Genomic DNA, 26,910 nt, shown 5'->3' on the forward strand with positions numbered 1-26,910 from the left:
CTGAACTGGGACTTTGGAGATATGAATTTGTTTCACCAACTATGAACTCTTTGAGCTTTGTTTTTCTTATTTATTAGGCGAGGATAAATATGCTTGTCCTATTGCCTCACAGCTGTTTGTGTGGATCACAAAGAATAATAATGTAGGTGAAATCATTTTGCAAATTAGGTGTTAGGCAAATGTAGTATAGGATCAGTTTGATTCTAGTAGTTGACTCACTTTGATTATATTGTCAACTGAGGGTAAGTTATAAACTAAAAAAGTCAAAGGAAGTACAGACCTGACTGCTGGCTCTCGGATTACATGCAATGTCCAACTTTTCCTCTTTATGATCTTTCTCCCTGTCATGTCCAACATGCTGAATTTGATCTTATGTAAAATAAATCATAAGTTCCATTAAACAATTGACAGACAGAGAGTCAGTCAAAATGATCTCAATATACTATTAACACTGAAACAATCTGAGCTAATTGTCTAAAATGGGGAAAATATGAAAACTCTAATAGAACAGGAAGCAAATGATACTTTGGTTTTTACTTCACTACAAAGACCAGGATTGTGAACTCAAAAACTATTATCTGATTGACTCGAGCTTTCAGGTTAGTGCACATTTGTTGATAATCATAATTTCAGTTTATGGTAGAAGTTATACTGGCAGTCTTTCCCCCACCCTCATTAGAAATTCAAAAGGACAGATTTTTCTGTGCTTACTTAAAGCCATGTAAGTATGACTCAAGCTTCTTACCCTGTAGGAATGCTTAAAAATTTCCGTCTAGGCTCTATGCAAAAGCTAAATGAATTTTTCTATGAACATTGTGAACTAGTTATATCGTATAATACATGTAATTACCATATTTCCAATATGATATTTCTAAAATATGCACATTACATTTGATGATGGATTAACTGGCATCAGTCAAGAAACTAGACACTATACTAAGTACCTGCCTAAGTGAAGGGATAGGTGAAACAGAAAGATAAAGGGAAAATTAATTATGCTTAAAGATTATTGTAATCTCTATGATTAGAACCCTAATCTATGAGGTGAGGAAAGCTCTTTGGAAACTTCAAATGTCAAGATTTTATTTACCCTTAAGCCAGGCCTATGCTAACCTACTGATAGAAAGAACCACCTGGGCTACCGAAATACCTCCAAACCTGGAGTTTTCTTGGTGTGCAAGTGTATGTGAGTAATTATCTAAAAATTCATTTCTCCCTTTAGCTTTGATGTTGAAGATAGTAGAACATAATCTGCAACCATGCTGAATGTCCTATGGACTACTGAATGAGAAGAAACATGGCTTGTTTCCGCTTTTCTTTCCTTTCCTCCTGATGGCCCAGGTAGTCATGTATCTCCTTCTTGGCTTTGCTCCCTGAACTGACTCTGTTCTGATCTGGAGCTGAATTGGAGCTGTCTTTTCCCTTTTTCCCTTCCATTTCCTCTTTTCTACTCTCTTCCTCTCTCTCTTACTTCTTCTTTTCCCCTCCCCTCCCCTCCTCTATTTTTTCAGCTCCCTCCCTCTTCTTCTCACTTCTCAATCTTCTTGCTGTCTCCTACTTTTCTCTGTCTTCCTCTTCTCACTTCTCTTCTCTCTCTCTCTCTCTCTCTCTCTCTCTCTCTCTCTCTCTCTCTCTCTCTCTCTCTCTCTCTCTTCCCTTCTTCTCCCTCCTCCCTCTCTCTTTTTACCCCTCCCATTCTCTTTCTATCCCCATGGATATAGTCTAGAAAATCTCAATTGAGCCTGGCTGAGGTAATCCCAGTCATCCTCTGTAGAAATTATTGTTATGCTTTAAACTTTTAGCATTATAAAGAGTACCTACTTTTAAAACTACAGAAACAATAAATATAATTCCATAATTAATCTGTTCTCCCTTTGTGACCCATATGGGATTTTCTTGGCCCAGATACTAGAAATGGTTTGCCATTTCCATCTCTAACTCATTTTACAAATGAGTAAATAAAGACACACAGGGTTATGTGACTACCTAGGGTCACATCACTTGGAAATGTTTGAGTCTAGATTTGAACTCACAAAGATGAGTCTTTGTGACTTCAGGCCCAATGCTCTATCCATTGTACCACATACTTGTCTGATTCTCTGGGGTGGTATGATCAAAATTAGCTCAGTTCTTACATAGCATTGATTCCACTGAGTTCATGTCTAAAGGTGATATTCTTATCAGGTAAGTTCTAGCTTCAGTTACTATTTGTCTGGGTCTTGAATATCACTCCTGAAGATCACTCCTTGTTCATCACAGCATCAGTACTATACTGACTATACATCTGAGTTCTCTGGAATGCCAGAAATAGGCTCCAGACTTCTTGAACTCATTAGAGGCCAAGGTCAACTCTATTCCCTTTACCTAGAATTAAAAACAAAGAAACCAATGACTGAGGCCCTTGTTGAGTGTCACATAAGTTCACATCCCATGATTTTTCCCTTTATAGAATCATCTTTCATTAGACCTGATGAGTAAAGAAGTGTCTAAGGGAGACCAAGAACAAATGAGGCAAAGAGGAGATAATTGAAGGTAAGAGGACTTTTTGAATGTCTCCACAGCCAATCATAGAACCTCCTTTTCAACATATAATTAGTTTCCCAGTACCAGAAACAGAACATGTACCTATGCTTCATAGCCTCTCATTACACATTCTTCTAACTCCCAGAAGCAAGAGTCCCAATTTTTCCATTTGGAGAGATGTTGTTCCCAATTCTCTACAATAGTTCCTGCCTCCCTCCTTTTATATTGATAGCATTTTGCAAATTTTAAGCTATTGTTGTTGGAGATGTGGTTATTCTTCTTCATGGGAATTAATCACAATTGTCAAAGTTTTCATTCATTCTTTGAAATCTTGTTATTTTCCCTTTTCTGACCATGATATCCTAATAAGACCAGGATTCACAAAAATATAATATGAATGCCATTCTCATAAAATCAATAACTGATTATATAGCATCATGCATTTGATCATTCTTTTGTTTCTGTTCTACTTAGTTGTAATATGGGGTGAATACTGGAAGATGCTGAGATCATTGATCACAAAACAGGAGAATGGAGGAGACTCTAGAAGACACCTGGTCCAAATACTTCATTATATGAGTGATGAAGTTGATGGAAATCAGGAAAAAACCCATATAGAGAAGTCATTTGATATCTCTTGGGTCATATATATTTTGGAGGAGCTGGGACAGAGGTCAGATTGGGTGCTTAGAAGTCAAATCCTTCAGTTTTTCCCTGGGGAGTTTATAATGCCTGTGATTTATGTCCTGATATTGAGAACACATACTGCAGAACAGAATATAAGCTCCTTGAGGGAAGGAATGATTTTGCTTGTGTTGCTTGTAATAAGTAGTAATTTCCATGATATAAGAAGAAATTCTGGAAGGTATAGGAAAAGCAGTGCATCAGAAATACATAAACAGGGTCAAATGACCAAATGTGTCTTATGTAGTTGCATTTTTTTTAAACTGAGTATGGATCAGATATAGAACATGGTAGCAAGGGTGTCATATAAACCCTGCCCCCTTCACACAGTTAAGGAAACTGAGGCATAATGAGTTTCAATGAATTGTCCAAAGTCACAAAGCTAGTTAATAGAGGAGTGATAACTGTAGCTCAAGTCTTATGACTGACTTCTTGTTCAGAACTCTTCATGTAGAATTTTTTTGCTATTGATTCTTGTAACATATGGAAAACCAATGAGCAAGATATTAATAATGGGAAAGGTATTAACTCAAAATTTTCCACATCTACTAAACATTCCTGAAAGTGATGGGGAAACAGAATTCTAAAGAGAATTAAATAGGATAAAGGTCTGGATTCATATTTTATTATTGAAATTTTCTTTCTATATCTTCCTTCTTTCATCCTTACTTCCATCCCTCCCTCTCTTTTTCTTCCTCCCTCCCTCCTTTTTTCTTTTCTCCTTCTATCTCCATCCCTCCCTCCCTTTCTCTCCCATTCCTTCCTTCCTAGTCTAAGTGTATGGACCTGCAGTGGCAGGCAGTAGAATTAGAGCTATGTCACTCTTGAATGAATTAACTCAATAAGCTGCAAAGTGTTGCAACTAGCCCACTAACTGTACTCTCTTGTGCTACTAACTATAGTCGGGGGGGGGGGGGGGAGGCATCAGTGAGTAAAAAGAGCAAAACTAAAATAAAAAAAAGAGTATCTCAGCATCTGAGCTATTTAGCTGAGTTCAAGAAAATAATGCCCAAAGAAGAGCAATTTCTAAATTCCAGAGGGCAGATGACAACCAGTTCATGCAACTGTTTCACACTAATTAAGCATTATCTTTTTAGAGGCTCTGCTTCTGAGGCACATTTCTGTGGCTGCCTCATTTCGAGCCAGCCCACACCAATCAATATCAATCTACTGCCAAATGTTATTAAATATCTCTTTGATACCTATTTACAACTAAGAAAATAATTTCACTGCCAAGGGATTGTAAATGTGTGAAAAGACTCCCTGACAGCTTACTTCACTCACTGTCTACAATCCAGCGTCTGGGTGCCAAAGCCAGGAGACTAAGATGAAGAACATAATTAAGGAAACATATGAAGGCTAGCACAGGGTTTGAGATTAATTAGCTGTGCGTCAATAATCTCATCAATATCCGATTAACAAATGACACATTGCCCAATGAAACATATTGATTCATGCACACTCCTCACTGTTAATAAATTGAAACTGCTTTGCTAAATGAGAAAGCTGACAAACTAATAGCCTGCTAATACTTCCCTGCTATTGTGATAAAAAACATAAAATTAGCCTGAAGTATACAGTACTTAATTTAGCAGCACTGTCACTCGACTTATGAAGCTGGTTAATGAATGACAAAAAAAGAAAGGGAAAAAAAGTAGGTGTAGGGGAAGGGAATGCATTTCAACAGACAAAGAATTCAGATAGACTAGAATAATTTTGGAATTGAAAAATATTGGAAGTATATATGATACCTATCCTATTTCTTTTTTTTTGAATCTGGTTTATAGGAAAAAAACATTTTTTTTAAAGTAGGAATTTATAATGTCTTGAGAGGCTTTGTGTGTTGGTGACAATTTAGGGTTTACCCAGAAATAAGCATGTAATTAGGGAAGAAAACCTGTTCCAAGCAAATATACAAACTTGTTTTAAGAAAATTGGATGAAAAAAAGAATATGTAGAAATATGGAAATAACTCTTTATTCACAATCATACCACATTTTTTATTTGAATCATTTATATATCTATTCTTCTGTGCATATGTATCATTAGCAATCATCAGACTTATAAATATTCTATTCAACCCCTGAGATTTACATTGGCTGTTCCTATCTCTATTATTAATAACATTATTCTTTCCTTCTTACCTATAGCATTTAGACTTTTTTCTTGGATAGTCTACTTCCGCTTCGCTTAGGTCTGCAGTTTTTAAAGCAAATAGCATAGCTATACCCCATCTCCCTCATCAGCCTAGCAATACAAGAGGCAATAGATTTGAGCAGAAAGTAAAGTGATGTGATAATGGTAAAAGACAGTTTTGTTGTTTCACCCTCATTTTTGAAGAGAACCAGTGATATTTCAGGATGATGTCTTAATTTGTATGTGAATTGGAATATGAGTCCTTGGTAAATGTGTATTTTTTGATGACTATGGCCAAGAAAAGTGAAAAAAAAATCATTAAGATTAGGAGAAAAGAATTTTCTATGAGGCAAATATTTGTAATCCTGGGGCAAAGGTCCCTAGGACTCATGCAAAATTTTCTCAGATGTCCTTTGGAAATGATTACCCTATTTGGAAATATAGGCAAACATTATATATATTTTCCAGAAGACAATAAAAGAAAGTATATAGGAAGATAACTTCAACAAGTTTTAGTCATTAAGGTATTACAGAAGAATAAAATCTTGATTAACTAAAACGCAACTAATAAAAATCCTCAGTTAGTCAGATTTTTGTGCCTTCCACTTTTAGGAGAAAGGAGCAAGTAATTAAATAAAAAACCTCTGAAACCAAATTTTTATTAAAAATATTCAACTTCCACATTATGACCTGGTTAGTTCAGATTCATTCCAGAGTCTTTAATTTCCTACAGCTATATATGTTGCTGTTGCACTGTCATCAGTGGTTTCTTTCTCTTCATCACCCTATTTGTGGATTTCTTGGCAAAAATACTAGAGTAATTTGGCATTTCCTTCTCCAATTCATTTTACAGATAAGGAAATTGAAGTAAACAAGTTTAATTAAATGATTTGTCTAGGATCACACAGCTGGTAAGTATCTGGAGCTAGATTTGTACTCAGGTCTTCTTGATTCAAGACTCAGAATTCTACTATCTACTACCCTGAAATTTAGATTTACTTGTAAAAAAAAAGCATTGGTTATGGGACACAGGAAACCTTTTGCACCGTATGACATCACATTCATTGAAATATTAGTTGACTGGAGTTAATAACCATTGAATTTAATAATCATGATATTGATTCTTGAAGCATTTATATTCTGTTAAGACATTTTTAAGGTCTACAAGGTTTCCAAGGCAAGAGAGATTAATGATTGAATTGGAGAAATATTTGTAGTCACAATCATCACTTTTTTTCTGGCCTTAAACTACATCAAGTAGCTACTTTTTACCCTGCCTATAGTCTATGTCTCAGTCTAAGGCAAACATTTTAATGACAATGCTATTCACTTATAAAGTTTGCTTTATACCACTTGAGTTGCGAATTTACCAGGGACAGAAATTAACTATGTATGATTTAAGGATCTACTACAACTCTAATATTCAAGCAGCCACATTTTCCCCCAGAGATAAACTATTCCCAAGGATTACATTGATACTTTTTTCCTGGGATAGATCACATCTACATAGCATGGGTTCTGTGATAATTGTTTCAGTCCACCAGGATGCATAATGATGAGATAACAACTCAACTCAACAGACTAACAACCTACTATGTGCAGACAATTGCTTTGCAGCTAAAGTCAAGTTATTTGGGATTTTGTCTGGTTCCTCATTTAATGAGGGTCCAAGCCAGCTAGAGTCTTTCATCACTTCATTGAATTGAAGTGACTTGAATTCCCCAGAACATTCACCAGGTTAAACCTGGACACTGTAGCTAGATCAGCCTCTTTTAGTCACAGAATATGGGTAGTTCAGAAGGTTGCCTATGCAGCTGCTTCCTTGGCAGACTCCTCTGTATCCTATATGGGAGTCAGATTTCATGCCAATTAGAGAACAAGAGAGAACTATCCCCATGTGTAAAAGAGACAGCTGCTCTAGAATAGCTGTTTCAAGATGCATAGAGCAGCTAAATAATGATCTCCTCCTCATCCCCTTCAATAGAGACATACAACTTGAATAAGCCTCACAATATCTGATGTGAATCCATTATAAATTATCTGCAGAGTCACATTCTCATTATTCTTTCCTTAGGTTATAGTCAATGTCTGATCAGTAGAGGTGATGGAAAAACAGCAACAAAGAATTCTATTGGCAAAGATTTCTTTCCTATATCACACTTGGAAAATATCATAACTCATCCTCTGTACTAATGTCATTTTCCACAAAAGAATTTAGTAGAATATTCTTCACAGGAAAAGAAAAAAAAGAACTGAATTACTTTAATCTTCTCCATCAAGTCCCAATGCCACTCTCTAGATATTTCTTATAACCATTAACTGAAGGGGGAAAAGGTTCTTTGAGTTTTGTTGGTTGGGAGCACTTTTTTAAAGGTATCTATGCTGATCATTTTCTATAAAACCATTTGATTTAATTTTCTTCTAAAATCACATATTTTGCATCCACTATCTGAAAAATATTATGCTAGGAGGGGGTCTGACAACACAAAGACAAAGCAAACAAGAAAAGAAAAACCAACCATCTGCTCTTAAGAAGTTTACATTCTTCGGAGGGAGTCTACAACAGTTATACTGAGAAGTTATGCAACAGTAGCAAGTTCACTCTGACTCACTTTCACAAATTCAGGCCAGTTACAGCTTACTTCTTCAGGTTGTAGGTTATCCTGCAGAATCTGTAGTTCTCTCTATGTTCCTCTCACAGTCGGATGACAGTGACTAGTAGCCAAGTTCTATTAAACCACTTAGCATCAATTAATAATGGTGTTTTACATTGGTATAGCCATATGTGAAATGCTTTATAATTATTATTTCATTAGATTTTTCACATCATACCTGGGATGTAAGTGCTATTATTATAAGATGAGTAAATTGAGGAAAACAGAGATTAAGTGACTTTCCCAGTGTCACTTAGCTAATAAATGTCTAAGGTTGCATTTGAATTCAGGTTTTCCTGACTCTAGGCCCTCCACTTTAACCACTGCACTATGTAGCTCAATGCCTCAATTATCTATAATAAAGGAATAAGGGATAATTACATCAAAGATGTAGCAATAGCAAAATAATTTATTTTCCTTAAACAGCTCAGAGGTTCTCTCTTTGCTATACCATCGGAAAGAATGTACTCAGACTTAGAAAAGATTTTCTACATAATATCTGTCCCACCAGGTTCATATTCACATGCAACATGATTTCTAGATAAGTCTTCTCAGCTGCTACTGGACTTGGTTGTGAAGGTTATTTCTTTTTTTCTAAGTATATCTATGCTGTCTGACTGAAAAAAATAGATGATAGAATGGTGGAATGGGGCTCTCCTTGACTCTTCAAAACATACAACATTGCAGTCTTCAATTCATTCACAAAAAAGAAAAAAATTAAATGCTCAATTGGTGAAATAATCCATGCATGTATTTATAGGTCACATATTGACCTTGGTAGGGAGAGTCAAATCAATCAGTCAGGAAATATTTATTAAGTACCTGAGTTGTTGGCTGGTTCTTGTCCTTTGTTATCAAAGAAGTCCAAAATGACATCACTATGTGACTGTGACTGATCAGACCAAACATTTCTCAGAATGCTCTACCACAGGTTGGGAACAAATAGTTCATGTAAACACCTGGGGTGTTTGCCCTAAATTTATATGTGTCACCTTTCCTTTAAGCTGCTTCAATTCTGCCATTCTCATATAGTGGAGCACCCTCACTGATGAGGGCACACAAAACTGGGTGGTCTTGTGCCAATGTCTCCCATGCTGTACAATCAATTCTAAAGTTCTTAAGAAAGACCTTATCCAGTGTTGCTTTTTCTGACCCCTCTTGTGAGCTCTTTCAGCATGTGATTTTTTCCATAAAGTAGTCTTTGGCAAGTGTACATCTATCATTCTAACAATATTCTAACATCGTAATTGTGATCTTTGTAGTCTTGTTGGAATGCTTGCCAGTTTAGGTCGAGAAAAGACTTCAAGTGTCTTGTATCTTTTCCTGCCAGGTGATCTTCAGATTCTTAGGACAATTTAAATGGAAGTAATACAGTTTCCTGGCACAGAACTGATAGACTATCCAAGTTTCACAGTCAGTGAAACTACTCTCCAGACCTTCAATTTGGTAGAAAGCTTAATACCTCTTCTCTCACACATTTTCTTTTGGAGTCTCCCAAATACTGAGCTATCTCTGATAAAGTCTGTGTGTTTGTGTGTGTGTGTGTGTGTGTGTGTGTAATTTCATTGTCAATGGGTACCTCTCTAGAAAGGACACTGCCAAGGTAAGTGACCTTGTCCATAGTACTCAAAGCTTCTCCTACTCAGAGAAACATTCTAATCTCTTGACATTAATTTTTCTAGTAGTTATTTTGCCTTGGGGCCACTGCTTCAGTTGAATGTGAATATTTAGCTAGGAGAGGAGGAGTCTGTGATCAGTCCAACACTGCTCCATATATTGCTTTTGTTATTCTCACATCCTATTTGTCTCTTCTCCTTATAATCACATAGTCTATTAGATGCCAATGTTTGTTACAAGGGCATCCAGGAAGTTTTATTACATTTAGGTAAACAGAAGACAGTATTTGTGACAAGGTCATGCATGATATGTGCATGTCTCCAGTAGCAGGTGACCATTGCCATTGCTGTTTACAAATCCATTTCTCCCAAGGATTTCCTGCCATGTCTGGTAATCTGATCCTACTCTAGCATTAAAGTCAGACAGGATTATAAACTTGTCCTCTTTTGGTACATTGATGATAAGGGCCTCCAGGTTTTCATAAAATTTTTCTTTGACTTCAACAGTTTGTCATAATAGAAGGATAAGCACTGCTGATGGTGGCAAGATGTTTTCATGGAAGTGATAATATCATTGTTATGAGCCTATCATTCACTACTTTTGGTAAGCATTCAAGTTCCTTGACTAGATTTCAAAACCTACACCAGTTTCATGGTGCTCCCCTTCACTGTAGCCCCTCTAAAAAAATGTGTATCTAGATTTGAATTCAGTATGTCTTCATTTGCCAGCCTTGTTTCACTCAGGGCTACTATTTTCATTTAAACTCTCTTATTGAGCTCTTGTGCAACAAGACCTGTACATCTTTCAGGTCTACTAGATCTTGTATTGTCTATGCATGTGCAAACATTCCATGTGCTGATGGTGAGTAGAGTCTTTGAAGAATTTTTTGTAGATTTTTCATATCATTTTTTAAGGTTTTTGCAAGGCAAATGGGGCTAAGTGGCTTGCCCAAGGCCACACAGCTAGGTAATTATTAAGTGTCTGAGGTCAGATTTGAACTCAGGCACTCCTGACTCCAGGATGGGGCTCTATCCACTGCACTACCTGGCCACCCTATTTGCCCTGATTTTTTTGTGTCATGACCACACTGTGGGATCCTTACCTGCCATGGTAATCAGGCCAGGGTTAGGTAAGCAGACAATTTTTAGGGCACCTTTTCCAGCCCTTTTCCTCACACCAGGAGGTAAGTAGAGGAATCCTTAAAGGGGCTACTCAGTCACCCAGGAGGCTTACAAACCCACGCTACTTTAAGTGAGGAAACAACCCTGTGACCTGGCCCACCTGTGTGCAGAGTTATGACTACAGCTCCCAGTGTATCTGTAACTTCTGCTTTGTCACTTGCCTGTCACCACAGGACTTTGAGATAGGAATGGTAAAGTAGCATGGGTGATGTCTTTTGATGTCTGTGTAAATTGTATTTAAGTGAGGCAGAGCTGCAGGATGTTGTCAGCCTCACTCTCTCTTCCAAAGTCATCATGATCCAGCATGGTGAAATAGTCAAGACAACTGGCAATGACTCCAGTTGCAGTGGATAACCCTGGCACCTTTGATGTCTAACCAAGTTCCAAGCGCTCCACAGCACCTGCTTTAGCTGTCTTCATGGCCATTGGAATGAAATGTTCTCTTCCACCCATTCCAAAACTTCACATTCTTAGGTAGACACTCCTCACAACTCACTGATGAGTTTGAGATTCCCTTGGCTACCCTCAACCTGGTTTGACCCACCTGCAGAAATGGTTTACTGGGGTATGGCTGCTGCTTGAAGCCATAGGTGAAAGTTAGGTGACTTGGTGGATAGCAAAGGTAAAAAGCAGCCCTGAAAAGGACTCAGCAGCCCTCACATCAGAAGTCCTCCTTGAACATGCCCTACATCCCAAATATCAGTTGAAGAATTAACTGTTCCCAAGAAGGTGGGTAGATTGTAAGAGCTATCTGCAAACATTTTGATCCCAATTTATGTTTCTCATCTCCTTTGTTTCGTTCCTTTTTTGAGGTCTGCCCAATTTAAGACATCCTTCAGAGCTTAATCTCCTAAAACTAGTGTCCTCTTAAAGTTCTGAAAGCTTGTTCTTTTCTCTTCCATACTTTTAAGATTCAACCTCTCTGTTCTGGGGTCTAATTCACATGACACTGGGCAAATCATTAGCACCCCCAGTGCTCTCAAAGACTGGAAGTTGTAAAGAAAGTGCTGGCTTCCACTGGGAGAAGTTTCTTATACAAATCTCTATTACAATCCATTTGCAAGAGGTCTGAGTGATGATCTTGTCTAACCTCCATCTTTTTTCCCCTCTTTATTTTTTTTATTTTTTAAGAAAGATTTTATTTATTTTGACTTTTACAATTTTCCCCCATTCTTCCTTCCCTCCCCCCGCCACAGAAGGCATTCTGTTAGTCTTTACATTTAACCTCCATCTTTTAAGGATGAGAAAACTGAAGGCCAGAGGTGTTAACCTATCCCACATCATGAAAATACTAAGTGGCAGAAGCAGGATTTATACCTGGGTCCCCTGCCTCCAAATCTAGACCTCTTACAACTAGATCATACTGCCACTTACCCTTTCTTCCACCAAAATGTAAATCATTTATTCCTTCATTGAGCAAATATTTATCAAGCACATTCACTCCAAACATTCACATGGCCTATTTGTGCTTGACCTGTGATAGAGCAATCTGAACTCATATTGGTCTTATCAACTTCAGTTGGACACACAGCAACTTGATTCTAACATAAGGGTGTCATATTGGTTCTTTTAGAGAACAAAGGACAGCAACCAGTTAATTCAGGAAAAATAGTATTCAAGGTTCACCACTGCTATGAGGGATACAAAGAACATTACATAGACCTCAACATATATGAGTTTACAATGTAACAGGGGAAATAATCAGGGACATGCAGTGAGGGGGTGGCAGATGAGGCAGAGCTGAGTCTCATCACTGATTGTGAAGGGTTGAGAACACATATCTGGCACACCTCTGATTGGGAAGCCTTGAGTTACACACTGGGCACAAGCTTAGTGTAGCCTCCAAGTGTATGCACTCAATTTTTTCACATTTAGAGGTGAGGCTCAGTTCTGCCTTACCTGCTGCCTCTCATTGCATGTCCCTACATTCACAAATAATACCAGGCAGAAGAAGATGAATATAAAATAAACTATAAAGAGTCATGAGAGTTCAGAGGAAGGAGAGATTTGGGCTCAGGAAGACTAGAAAGTTTTCATGCATTTTATCAGGTCTCTGAAGGGAGATTAACAATGGAGGAAGAAGATCTGGTTGAGTCAAGGTAAAAGAGAAAAATGCCAGTGTGTCATATTATAAGCAACTCTAATTTGACTGAAGAGTTGAGTGTATGAAAGCAAGCAGTGGGGAGATAAGACTATAAGAGGAGATATAAAAGATAAGAAGGGAAGAGAAACTTTGAAATCACTACTGTTGGGAGTGCAACAGAGCAAAAAATTAAGAAGTGGGATAAGGATTGCTTCACCACAGTGAGGGCAAAGGTGAAATTAGATAACATAAATTTGCAGAGCACCTAATCAACCTATAGTTGTATGACTTTCTCCAGAACCTTTTATCTTCATTTGAATAGGAATAGAGGAGGTGGATGGTGGCAGTAATTCTGTGTTGGAGCTTGGTAATACATGAACAGTAAAGCTGTGGAGTAACTAATCTAGAGTCAATTTTAGGAAGAGAAACCAGAGTAGAAGTAATGTTCTATATGACTTCTTTTGGATTTCTTAATTTAAAAGCAAAAAACAAAAAACATTAATTTCAATGATATTCCAAGGTTTTTAAATTTTTCTTGATTCTTTTCTATTTCCTTCACTGAGATGTCACTTTCTACCATTCTAATACCTCTTTTGAATCTTCAAAAACCTGTGAAATTCACATGCCTTTGCCCTCTGCACATTTTTCCTAAAAATGTTTTTATAGTGAGTAACTCTCCTCTTATTTAGTTAGTTTCCATTACTTTTTGTTCTTGCCCAGATAAAATGATGTTCATTAGTTCAATAATCACTTATTAAACATTTACTGTGTGACTGGCACTGTAGCTATTACAATTTAAGTATTAACAAGTCACCTTAATGTACAAACTTAATGGTACATTGTCCAAGGTAATTTGAAAGAGGAACATAACATTTTCTCCATATAATTTTATCAAGGATTGATGACTAATTATAATTTATCATAATACAGTGGTGTAAAACTCAAATAGAAATGGGATACATTAATTTTTATATAAGGCTACATATGGGTGACACATTGACTTAGTTTCAAAATGTAAGGTTGTTTATACTTTATTGTGTTTTTTATTTTATTAAATATTTCCTAATTATATTTTAAAGTGGTTCAGGTCTACTCCAGAATGTTGTATGAAGCTCATGTTTGACATTTCTGGAGCAATGTATAGATCTAGTTTCAAAATCAGGGGAATTAGCTTCAAGCCTTGCCTGTAACAAAATGTATGTTTGATCTTGGACAAGTCACTTAATCTCTCAGCGATCAGGCTAGACTAAGTAGAAGAGTTGCTGATTTGAAGAGAGTATTTCTTTGCTGAGATTTCCATCTACCAATGAAACTACAGATCTTATAAAAATGGAGGGATCATTGGATTGGGGAATCAGGAAAAGTGCATCATGCTGCATTTAATAACTGATATATTTTAAGAAGTGACTCTTTAGAGCAGAGCCAAGATGGTGACAGGAGAAAATACACTCCTAGGTGTTCTCTCCATAATATTTCAAAAATCTTAATATTATGACTCTAACTTAAATTTTTCAAGAAACAGAACCCACAGAAAGATCCAGTGAGGAAATTCTCCAGACCAAGGTAACCTGGAAAACAGTTGAAAGGCTTACCTCAATGGGTTAGAGTGGTGGCCCACCAGAGTGAAGAAACTTCAGCCTCTCAGAGGCAGCCCAGGGGCACCTGGGATCTGTGGCTCTTGGCAGTGGGGGCATTTTCCTGACCTACACCCCAGGGAGTACCTGGCACAACTTGGAGGATCAGCAGGGGGACCTCTGCCAGAGCGAGTGTGAAGCCCAGATCCTCAGAGTGGTTGAGGCAGTCAGCATAGTCAGCATGGAAAAGGCAGCCTCAGCAGTCCAGATCCAGGAAATGGAAGCAAGGCTTGGAGCCAGCAAGCAGGAGCCTCCAGGCAACTGAACCCTGAGTACTGAGCCCACTGAAGGTAGGGGAGATTTCTGAGGTTTGTCCTCTGTACCTGGAACAGGACTCTGGGACTCTGACCAAATTCAGATCCTGATCATAGTCTAGGCCTCCCATAGAACAGGGTCCCCCATCTCAGCCACATGACAGAGGGGTGCTCTTGTGGTCATTCACAGACCAGAAGGGCAGTGAGATCCTTGTGCGGAGGGGTGATCCAATAATACATAAAAGCTCAGGAAGCACTCAAAACCAGGCACAGGCTGGAGAAATGAATAAACAGAGAAAAAAGAGGAACACCACTGAGAAATACATTATCTATGATCCCAAAAAGGATCAAAAATACTCAATCTGAAGATGAGGATGTACAAGCTCCTGCATCTAAAGACTCCAAGAAAAATGGAAGCTGGGGTCAGGCTATGATAGAGCTCAAAAAAGATTTTGAGAATCAAGTAAGGGAGATAGAAGAAAAATTGGGGAAAAATGAGGGAGATACAGGAAAAATATGAAAAAGAAGTCAGCAGCTTAGTCAAGGAGATCCAAAAAAAATGCTGAAGAAAATAACATGTTAAAAACCACCATAGGTCAAATGGATAAAATAGTTCAAAAAGTTATTGAGGAGAAGAATGCTTTAAAAAGCAAAATTGGCCAGATGGAAAAGGAGATAAGAAAGCTCTCTGAGGAAAACAAATCTCTCAGATGTATACTGGAGCTAAAGGAAGCTGATGACTTTCTGAGAAGTCAAGATACAATACTTCAACACCAAAAGAATGAAAAATTAGAATAAAATGTGAAACATCTCATTGAAAAAACAACTGATCTGGAAAACAGATTCAGGAAAGATAATTTAAAAATTATTGGGATACCTGAAAGTCATGATCAGGAAAAGAGCCTTGACCTCATTTTAAAATAATTCTTACAGGAAAATTGCCCAGATATCCTAAGAGAGCAAAAAATAGAAATTGAAAGAATCCACCAATCTTTCCTGGAAAGGGATTCAAAAAAAACCAACCACCAGGAATATTATAGTCTTGTTCTGGAACTCCTAAGTCAAAGAGAAATATTACAAGCAACCAGAGGGACATAAGTCAAATATCGTGGAGCTGTAGTCAGGATCACACAGAACTTAGCAGCAAATACCATAAGGGTTCATAGAGCTTGGAATATAATATTATGGAAGACAAAAGAGCTCAGAATGCAACCAAGAATCAACTACACAGCAAAACTTAATGTCCTCTTCCAAGGGAAAAGATGGACTTTCAATGAACCAGGGGAATTTCAAATTTTCCTATTGAAATGACCAGGCTGAACAGAAAGTTTGACCTTCAAATATAGAACTCAAGTGAAGCACAGAGAGTGTAGGAGAAGGGTAAAATATTAGAGACTTAATGATGATGAACTACATGTATTCCTGTATAGAAAAATGATACTGACAATACCCAGATTAAACCTCTCATTTAATAGAGCAGGTTATAGGAGCTTTTATAGTTGAAGCATAGGAGAGAGATGAATTTGAAGATACAATGTATTATAAAAATGGAGTCAATGGCTAAAAGGGAAATGTATTGGGAATAAGAGAAAGGAGAGGTGGAATAGGCTAAGCTAGTTCATATAAAAGATATATTTTTTAATTTTAATGAGCTATTGCAATGATATGGAAGGAGGGAAGGCAAGGAGAAATGAGGGAACCTGCCTCTAATAAGAGGTGGTTTCGGAGAGGAAACAGCATATACACTCAATGGGGGTATAGACATCTAGAGTAAAAAGGAGAGTAGGGGGGAAGAGGGAAAGGGCGGGGTATGTGGATAATAGAGGAGAGGGTGGATCGTAGTGGATAGTGGTCAGATATAACACATTTTATTTTTTATTTCTTGCAAGGGGCTAGGATTGCATGGCCTGTCTGGGAATACAGGGCCAGGTGGTTGCTGGGTCTCAGGGATGATATATAGGCTTGGGCCTCTTTGGCCCCAGGGCCTGTGATCAGTCTGCTATGCCATTCAGCTACCCTACAACAAATTTTAGAAGAGGGACAGAGCAAAAGGAGAGAGAAAATATGGTACATGGTAGAGGGGAGTTATGGATGGAGGAAGTTGCAATCAGCAATGGCAATTGGCAGAAAAATATGGAAGTAGCTTTTGTGATGGACTTATAAAGACTGTGATCCACCCCCCAAAAAAATATATGGAAGAGAATCTGTTATAAAATGACAACAAAAGTAGGAAGGAATTGGATTATAAAGAGCTTTGAAAATCAAAAAACTAAAAAAAAAGTGACCCTTTGACTACATTACAAATGATAACCAAAGTAAACTTAAAGTGCTCTAGCCAACATTTTTATGTCTGTTTAACCAGGCCTTATTCTTGACTTTATTGAATGTGAGGGAATTAGCCAGTCATTCTCCTTAGTTTCCTAAATATTATACTCTCTTGCTCTCCTATTTCTTACACTGCCCTTTCTGTGTTTCCTTTGGTAGCTTCTCCTTTCCTTCTGTATCTCGGGTTCTCTGTCCAGTCACCTTTTCTAACTATCTTTTCTTCATTGGCAATTTGCATTTGTTCTCATGGCTTCAAATTCACATTTCTACAGAGGATTTAACCATTTCTATCTCTATCCTTTCTCCCAGAGAGAATTGTCTAAAAGGAATTGCCTCTCTAATTACCTAAACTATTTCTCCATCTGACTGTTTTATCAGTATCTCAAACTCAAAATCTTGAAAACCAAGTCCATTTTCTTTCCTACTGAATCTAATGTACTTTTTGACTTCAATATTTCATTCAGTAGTATCACCATTCAAAATGACTTCCATTTTTGAAAGCTTGAAATTATGAATGATTCTTCTATCTCCCTCATCTTTTAAATATAGTCATTTAACAAGTCTTTTCAATTATAGCTTTGAAATGTGGTCCATCTGTTATCTCCTCCCTACTGCTATCAGAAGCACCACAATACAGAACCTTATTGACATAGATTTGGATGATTCTAACCTCTTTCCTTTATTATTTCTGTAGCTGATTCTTAGATATATCTAATATGAACCTTTCTCTTGACCTTTAGTTTTATATTACCAATTGCCTATTAGACATTTAGAACTGGATTGCCTATGATCATCTTAAACTTAACTGTTTAAAATGGAACTCATTACTTTTCTTCTCAAATCCTCCCCTTTTCTGAACTTAACCTATTATGTTGAGGGCATGATCATTTTCCTGATCACATCAGGCTTACAACCTCAGTGTCAGTTTCAACTCTTCATTCACACTTATCCCATGTAGCATCTGGCCTCGTGCATGAGTTGTGTGACTCCAGGCAAGTTATTTTACCCTGTTTGCCTCAATTTCTTCATCTGACTATACCATCTTTAGGACAATAACTTGAACTGGAAAAGAAAATGACAAACCACCATAGTATCTTTGCCAAGAAAACTTAAATGGAGTCAAGAAGAGTCTAAAAAGACTTAAATGGTTGAACACTAACAACACATATCTATTGTCAAGTTTTATTATCTTATATGTTCCCTTTTCTCTTCTCACATGACCTCCATCCTACTAGACTCATGCCTTGAACTTTTGACCCTTTTTGGAATGTTATTTTATTTTATTTTATTATTTCCAGTTACATGCAAAGATATTTTTCACCATTGATCTTTTTGTAAATTTTTGAGGTCCACATTTTTTTACCTCCCTTCCTTCCCCTGTTCCTTCCCCATGACAATGAGCAATCTGATGCAGGTTATACATGTATTTTCATGTCAAGCATATTTTCATATTAGTGATATTTGTGATAACCTTTTAAATGGTCTCTTGTTTCAAGTATCTTATATACATTTGGCTTTCAAAGTTATTGTCCTAAAAATGTCATAGTCAGATCTGATCAAGTTATCTCCCTAACCAAAATAAAACAAAACAAAAACAAAAACAAACTCTTGCAAATCTCTCTTTTTACCTAGATCAAATATAAAATCTTCTGTTTTTTTTCAATTCACTCTCAATTTGATCCCTTTCTAAATTCAGTCTTCTTACACTTTACTCCTCTCCACACTACTAATCCTTCAGTATGGAACAGGAACACACTGACCAACCAAGTGACTGGTGGCATGAGTTGCACAATTATGTTTATTAGAGTAAAGGGTAGGCTGTGCAAGGTATCCTTCTTACTTGTCCTTACCAGAATCCTTCTACTCCATGGTCTTATTGATAGGAAACAGTACTATTGGAGGTACTTTGGCTGTTGCAGGAGGCTCTTGGCCTTAAATTGCTTTTGCTTCCTCCCATGTCAGTGAGGCATCAGAGATGGAATGGCCAATAATAAAAGCTCACATTGATATAGTGGTTTCCAGTTTACAAAGCACTTATATGTGATTGCATTTGATTGTCATCATTCCAAAAACTATAGTAAGCAGCTATTATCTACATTTTATGGATAAAGAAACTGAAACAAGGAATGATTAGATGATTTGCCCAAGGACACATGCAATTTGGAAGTGGAGTATTAAGATTTGATGCCAGGATTCCTTAATAAATTAAGAATTCTGTCTACTACATAAAGGAGTGAGTGTCACTGGAAATTTTTGAAGGGGAAGAAATATTTATTAATGCTTGTTATGTTCAAGTATTATTTTATGTTCTTTATGTTTTACAAATGTCATATTATTTGATCCTCATAACCACTTTGAGAGGGAAGTACCATTATTAGCACCAATTTACAGTTGAAGAAATTGAGATAGACAATGATTATTGTTCACAATTCACACAACTAGTAAGTGACTGAGGTCAAATTTGAACTTAGGTCTTCCTGACTCTGGGCTTAACATTCTATCCACTGAGATTCATAGCTTAACTTTATTTATGACTGGAGAAATAAAAAAAAATAATTTTCCAGAGAGTAGTAGAATAAGTTGTTGCTTTAAACAGTAGCATGGATTTAATGATTTTTTAAAGGTCCCACTATAAAATTCTGAGATTATATTGTATCCCTAGCTTCTAGCATATAGTAGGTTTTATTACATAGTCTTGTGAGTAGAATTGAAGAGAAAAGAACAAATCAAAGAAAATTAATGTAAAGAAAACCAAAAAATAGACATTTTTACAGACTTATAAATAGGTTGACTGCTGTGATTCTCTGTAACCTCTTAATATATTAAATCTTTTGGTTGGCTTGCTCAAAGTACTGTGTGTAGTTTCTGTCAAAGTCAGAGCTAAGTTTTGACTGTCCTGATTTGTCTTCAGTGTTCTTCCTAAAACATAAGGGACTTGGGAGAAAAATCACAGTAACATTCATCCTCAAGCACTTTCTCAATTAATGCTCTTAATGGCCTGGTAGCTGATGCATAAATCACTTGGAAATAAAGGCCTCCATTCTGGAATTATATATGGGAACACTGCTTTTCATATTAGTCTCTATCTTTCATTTTCCTAAAACATTCACAAGAATATCATGAGTAACTTTGTCAAACAACTTATATAGATCAAGCTGTGCCAAATGTTTATTATGCTCCTAAGTTAGCAATCTAGTGAGCATTGGATGGGTGTGAATGACATTTACTGATGGGGGATCACTAATTTCTTTTTCCTGTCTTGAGAATAAGGGTAGTTCTGTTAACATTCTGTGTAAGCAACATAGCATATGCTCATTGGCAGACCCAATAAGAGCAAGGTTCCTTCATAGTCAGAAATAGTTGGGCTGCTTAGAAGTCTGCTAGGTCTGCACCCTAAAAGGGATTTTTGAAAAAAGAGAGAAAAGTACCTATGTATACAAAAAATTTATAGCAGCTTTGTTTGGTATCTAAGAACTGGAAATTGAGAGGATGTACATCAATTGGAAAATAGCTGAACAAATTGTGGTATCTAATTGTAATGTAATATTATTGTGCTATAAGAAATGACAAGCAGAATTATTTCAGAAATATCTGGAAAGACATACATGAACTGATACAAAGTGAAGTGAGCAGAGCCAGGAGAATGTTGTACATAATAAGAACAATATTTTATGATAATAGAACAGGAATAACTTGATCATTCTCAGCAAAACAAGATTCATGACAATCCCAAAGGATTTAAGAGATAAAATTCTATGCCTTTCCAGTGGAGTCTGAAGGAGATTGAAATATTCTTTTCCTCCCTCTGTCCTTCTCTCCCTCATCCCTCATCCCCACCTTTCTCCTCCCTCCTCTCTGTCTTCTCTTTTTCCTTTTTCACTCTTTCACTTTCTTTTTCTCTTCCTTCCTTTTTTTCTGGAAATTTTATTGCACAAAATGACCAAAATAAAGATATCTTACATTATTGCACCAGTGTAAGTTTATGGAGCAGTGTCAGGAAGGATAGAGAAATAGTATTTGGAACTCAAAACTTTTTTTGAAAAGTTATTTTTTACATGTAATTGGGGGAAAATAAATTAGTAATTAAAAAAAAAACCAACCTTTGCATGGACATAAGCATACTCCCTTCAAGATAACGTACTTTAGTACATTTTAACCTTGATCTCCATGGATTTCCCATTCTCTCTAAATAGGATCCTATATTTTATATCCTAGATTCCATTCCATCTTCTTTAAAAAACAATAGAGAATAATAATACTCTTTTATTCCTACCTGGAGGATAAAGATAGTCACTTTTCCAGTACCTACCATGGTTCCTCACACAAAGGATATACTTATTAATTTGAATTGCATTGATTCTAAGCCATAGTGTCTCTAGTAAGCCATTGAATTTATTGAATTGTTCTATTTTTTTACTAAGATATGTATTTTTTAAAAGGTAAAGGTCAAAGGGCTATAAACTTTATGACTTTTTACAAGGCATGAGACAAATGACTTGATAGCCTTATCTCTATTCCATCCCAAATATGACTCCAAATGATTTTTTTAAACACAAAGTCTATAGTTTAAATCAACAACATTCAATTTAAGAGGCAAAAAAAAGTTCAGAAAGGTTTACAAAGTATAATTTAATTTTTTTAAATTTTAAAATATTTATTAATTTCTACAACTATATGCTAATATAGTTTTCAGCAATCATTTTTTGTAAGATTTTGACATTTTCTCCCTCCTTCCCTTCCCTTTCCCCATCTCTTGAAAGAAAGTAGCCTAATATAGGTTATACATTTATAACCATGTTAAATATATATCCATATTAATCATGTTGTGAAAGAAATCAAATCAAAAAGGTAAAAAGAATGAGGGAAAAAAATCCCATAATACCTAAAACAAATTTTAAAAATCCCATAATACCTAAAACAAATTTTAAAAATTAAAAAAATTAAGCTTTAGTCTGCATTCATACCCTTCATCCTAAGAGAATTGCAGTTTTCAAGAGTTAACTAACCTTTACCCCCTTCCTTTTACCTTTTTATACATCTCTTGAATCTTATATTTCAAGGTAAATTTTTCTGTTCAGTCCTGATCTTTTTATCAGATAAGTCTGAAAGTTCTCTATTTCCTTGAAAGGTCATCTTTTAAAGAATATGCTGAATTTTGCAGGATAGTTGATTTTTCCCTTGCAATCCAAGCTCCTTTGCACTACATAATATCATATTCCAGGTCAGTGGTAGGATTCAAATAAATTAACAACTAATTGGCTGAACTCAACATATTAGTTCTGCCAATCTGGTGTGAACTGGGTGAATCTCTCACTGGTGAGAATGGTGATTACAAGTGCCATTAACCCTTGTTAAATTAACAACTGGTTCATGAAACTCAAAAAATTAGGCATTGGTTCTACCAAATTGTTTCAAACCAGCTGAATCCCATCACTGTTCCAGGTCCTCTGAACCCTTAATGTTGAAGCTCATAAGTCCTGCATAATCTTAACTGTGGATCCTTGGCATTTAAATTGCTTCTTGACTGCTTTCAGTATTTTCTCCTTTAGTTGAGAGTTCTGAAATTTGGCTACAATATTCCTAGGAATTTTTATTTTGGAGTCTCTTTCTTGGGGTGATTGATGAATTCTTTCAAGGAATATTTTATTTTCTTCTTCTAGGCTATTAAGGTAGGTTTCCATGATAGTTTCCTGCATGATATTGTCTAATTCATAAATTATCTCTATTGGATCTATTTTCCAGGTCGATCATTTTCCTTAAGAGGTACGTTATATTTCTTCTATTTTCTTTTCAGCCTTTTGGTTCCATCTGATGGAATCTTGTCATCTCACAAAATCATTCCAATTTATCAAATTCTAGTTTTTAAGGTTTCATTTTCTTCAATTAGTGGTCTTATTTCCTTTTCTAATTGGTTAATTTTATTTTCCAGCTGATTGACTTATAAAAATTATTTTCTTCAGTTAATTTTCATACTTCACCTACATGGCTCATTACTTTTCTCCATTTTTCTTTTTCTTTTCTTCTTTGGATTTTAAAATTCTGTTTCAACTCTTCCATGAGGTGTTTTGGGAACTGAGACCAATTCATTAAAACCCTATAAGTTTCACTTATTTTGTCCTTGCTTTCCTCTTCTGAGATGATGTTTTTATCAGATTAGTAGATGTCAATGCTTGGCACTTTTTTTCTGATCATTTTTGTCTCAGCTCTGTTCCTGTGATATAAGGTGTATATTCCCAAGCTTTTTTTGCTGGGAGGGTGGGGGCAGAGATTTCTGTTCATAGTTTTCTACTCTGGTGTTTCTTGAGTTCTTGTTTGCTCCCTTTGCTAGGGTAGCCCAATGCCACACCAGCTTGTCAGGCTGGAAACTGCTCTCTGATCTGGAATTAGAACCTTCACTGCTGGCAGAGCTGCACTAGGACCTTAGATGAACTTGGTTAAATGACTCCTGCCCAGTTCTCCCACCTACTTTGGGCTATACTTTTTTTTAACCCTTTTTACCCATGTGATAGACCTTTTCTTGAAGTTCCTTCAAGATATCTGACCAGTTGTTTCACTGTTTTTTCCTAAAGTTGTGGATTCTGTCTCTTCAGGATCCTTTTAGAGGCCTCATTCCAAGTTATTTCAGGGAAGACTCCAGAAATTTCTTAGTTTTGCCCTGAATATAATTGAATATAAATTAAAATGAAATAAGTGGAAATAAATGTAAAGACCTCTATTTGATTAAAAAATTAAATTGAACAAATATTTGAAAGGAAATATGTGACTAGACAAATCTATGTGAGAAAGATCTAGGATTTCAGTGGACTGCAAGCAGGTAGTGCGGTGGATAGAGAACTAGATTTGGACTCAGGAAGAGCTGAATTCAAAGCTGACACCAGACAGTAGCTATGTGATCCTGGGCAAGTCACAACTTCTGTTTATCTTAGTTTCTTCAATTGTAAAATAGGTGTACTATACCTACCTTCCTGGATTAGTTTAAGAATCAAGTGAGATAATATTTACAAAGCACTTAGCATAGTGCTAAGGTACTATAAAGGTACATAAAGCAGACATTATAGAAATGTTAATTCCATTCCATTTTCAACAGCATAATACAAAAGTCAAAAAGAAAATAATTTGGTTGAGGGCTATAATAATATCCAGAATGAAGGAAATTTTATCCACTTTATGACATATAATAGGTACTCAAAATATCTACAGAATCAAGGGGACAGGAAGAGAGAGAGAGAGAGAGAGAGAGAGAGAGAGAGAGAGAGAGAGAGAGAGAGAGAGAGAGAGAGAGAGAGAGAGAGAGAGAGAGAATGAATAAGAATGAAAAGAAGTCAGATAGGAAGAAAAGTCACTAGAGAGTAGTGTTACAGAAACTGAAAGTGGAAAGGGTATTTGAAAGATTAGGGTAGACAACAGTATAAAATGAATTAGGTAGGTGAAAAAAAATATGTCCAAGAAAAAAATCATCAGATTTATCAATTAAAAGATCCTAGTAACTTTGGAATGAGTCCTTTCAGCTGAATAATAGAATGGGCAGATTCAGTATAAGGAGTTGAGGAGTGATTTAGAGATGAGGATGCAAAAAAGCACTTTTCCAAGGACTTTGAATGAGAAATGATGAAAAAATAGATGATCTCAGTTAAGGAAACATTGAAGATTCAAGAGAGAGATAATAGAAACAGCAACATCATTAATAAAAGAGAGAGAAGTAGATAATATTTATAAGGTGTTTAAAGTTCACAATGTACTTCACAAATATTATCTTATTTTATTTTAACAAGAATCCTGGAAGGTAAATCCTGATATCCAGATTTTTACAGATGAGGAACCAGAAATAAATAATAAATTCCCCAGTACCAAATAGCTATTATATTTGTAAGGTTGGATTACAAATCCACTCTTCCTGATTCTTAGTTCAGTTACCATGAATCTGCTTAACATCTACCTTCAGTCTAGTGGAGAAGATGAGGGGAAATAGGATCAAGAATATTTATAGAAGAATTGACCTTGTCAAGATGAAGGGCTACTTCTTTTCCAGAGACTGGGAGGAAGAAGAGAAAAAAGATGACTTGGAAGGGTTTGGGGAAAAAGAGAATGAGAGATGAGTAAATTCACATCACATGGTCTATTCTTCTAGTTCCCCCTCATCCCCCTTCCTTCCCCCTTTCTTTTTTCCTCTATTCCTCCTCCTGTAAAAAAAAGCAATTTTAGTTTGAATGAGAGGGAATAGGAAATATGAAGATCTTCAGGACAGAAGAAAAGGCTTAGGAGATCTTCTATGGGGAATGAGATTTGGAATTAATCAGGGAGAAAGGACTATTTTGCTGTAATGAGTGGTCATTTGAAGTTGGCTAGCATGAATTTGTAATGTACTTAGTTAACATGAATGTGGAACTTCATTTGGAGAAGGGAGACTACAATTTTTCATTTTGACCCTAGAAAACAAAACTAGAGCAAATGGGAGGAAATGACAGATTTAAATTCAGAAAAATTACATCATAATTGGAATTATTCAAAAGGAATAGATTATCTTAAGAGCTAGTGAATTTCTCTAAACTGAAAGCCTTCAGATATAGGATAAATGACTACTTCTCAGTAAATTCATAGAAATCATTCCTGTTCAGATTCAGAATTGAATTGAATTGAATTGAATGAGCCCTGAGATTATTTCCAACTCTGAGACTCTGATTCCTTGATGTCAGGATATCACAGATAAAATTATCTATTACAGATTTAAAAAAAGAGATTTTTTAAAAATCCTATCCCCATGTCTCTCATTCACCGTGTTTTTACTACTAAATCTTTGGGATCATCTTTTTAGGAAGCATTTATATAATGCCAAATTATAAAACATAGAACCATCTTCTATGTTGAATTTCAATTTTATTTTTGAATGATTCCATGAAAATTATAATTTCTTAACTATTGTTATGCTGTCCTTGTTGATAGGAGTATATTAATAAATATTTAACAGTCAGTTTTCTGGAAAAATATATAATTATGACACACTTTTAATTTTAATCAGTGCTATTAACACTTCCCCTCATTGCTTCTTAATTCCATACAATTAACAAAATAATATCTTTTAATTTTTTTTAAAGTTTACAATTTTTCCCCATCTTGCTTCCCTCCCCCACCCCCACCCCTAGAAGGCAATCTGATAGTCTTTACATTGTTTTCATGTTATACAATGACCAAATTTTAATGTGTTGAGAGAGAAATCACATCCTTAAGGAAAAAATAAAATATAAGAGATAGCAAAATTAAGTAGTACATAAGACATTTTTTAAATATTGAGGATAATAATCTTTGGTTTTTGTTGAAACTCCACAATTCTTTCTCTGCATACAGATGGTGTTCTCCATCACAGACACCCTGAAATTGTCCCTGATCATTGCACTGATGCTGTGACCAAGTCCATCAAGGTTGATCATCACCCGATATTGTTGTTAGGGTATACAATGTTCTTCTTGTTCTGCTCATCTCACTCAGCATCAGTTCAAGCAAATCCTTTCAGACTTCTCTGAATTCCCATACCTCCTGGTTTCTAAAAGAGCAATAGTGTTCCATAACATACATATACCACAATTTCTTCAGCCATTCCCCAATTGATGGTTATTCACTCAATTTCCAATTCTTTACCACCACGGAATTGCTATGAATATTTTTGTACAAATGATGTTTTTGTGCCTTTTCATGATCTCTTCAGGGTATACATCCTGTAGTGGTATTGTAGGGTCAAAGGGTATACACATTTTTACTGCCCTTTGGCCATTATTCCAAATTGCTCTCCAAAAAGGTTGAATGAGTTCACAGCTCCACCAACAA

At 36.1% G+C, this 26,910-nt stretch overlaps 1 protein-coding gene across 1 annotated transcript in view; it reads left to right on the forward strand.

Moving 5' to 3' along the window:
- The first annotated feature begins 2,139 nt into the window (after positions 1-2,139).
- The window catches only part of LOC141499328 (uncharacterized), a 519,469-nt gene continuing 494,698 nt past the window's right edge, over positions 2,140-26,910 (forward strand). The window contains exons 1-2 of the mRNA XM_074202106.1: positions 2,140-2,184; positions 2,450-2,532. The gene's annotated coding sequence lies outside the window, so the exon portion shown is untranslated. The remainder of the gene's footprint in view (positions 2,185-2,449; positions 2,533-26,910) is intronic.

This window comes from Macrotis lagotis, chromosome X, assembly GCF_037893015.1.
Source record: "Macrotis lagotis isolate mMagLag1 chromosome X, bilby.v1.9.chrom.fasta, whole genome shotgun sequence".
Classification (NCBI taxonomy): domain Eukaryota; kingdom Metazoa; phylum Chordata; class Mammalia; order Peramelemorphia; family Peramelidae; genus Macrotis; species Macrotis lagotis.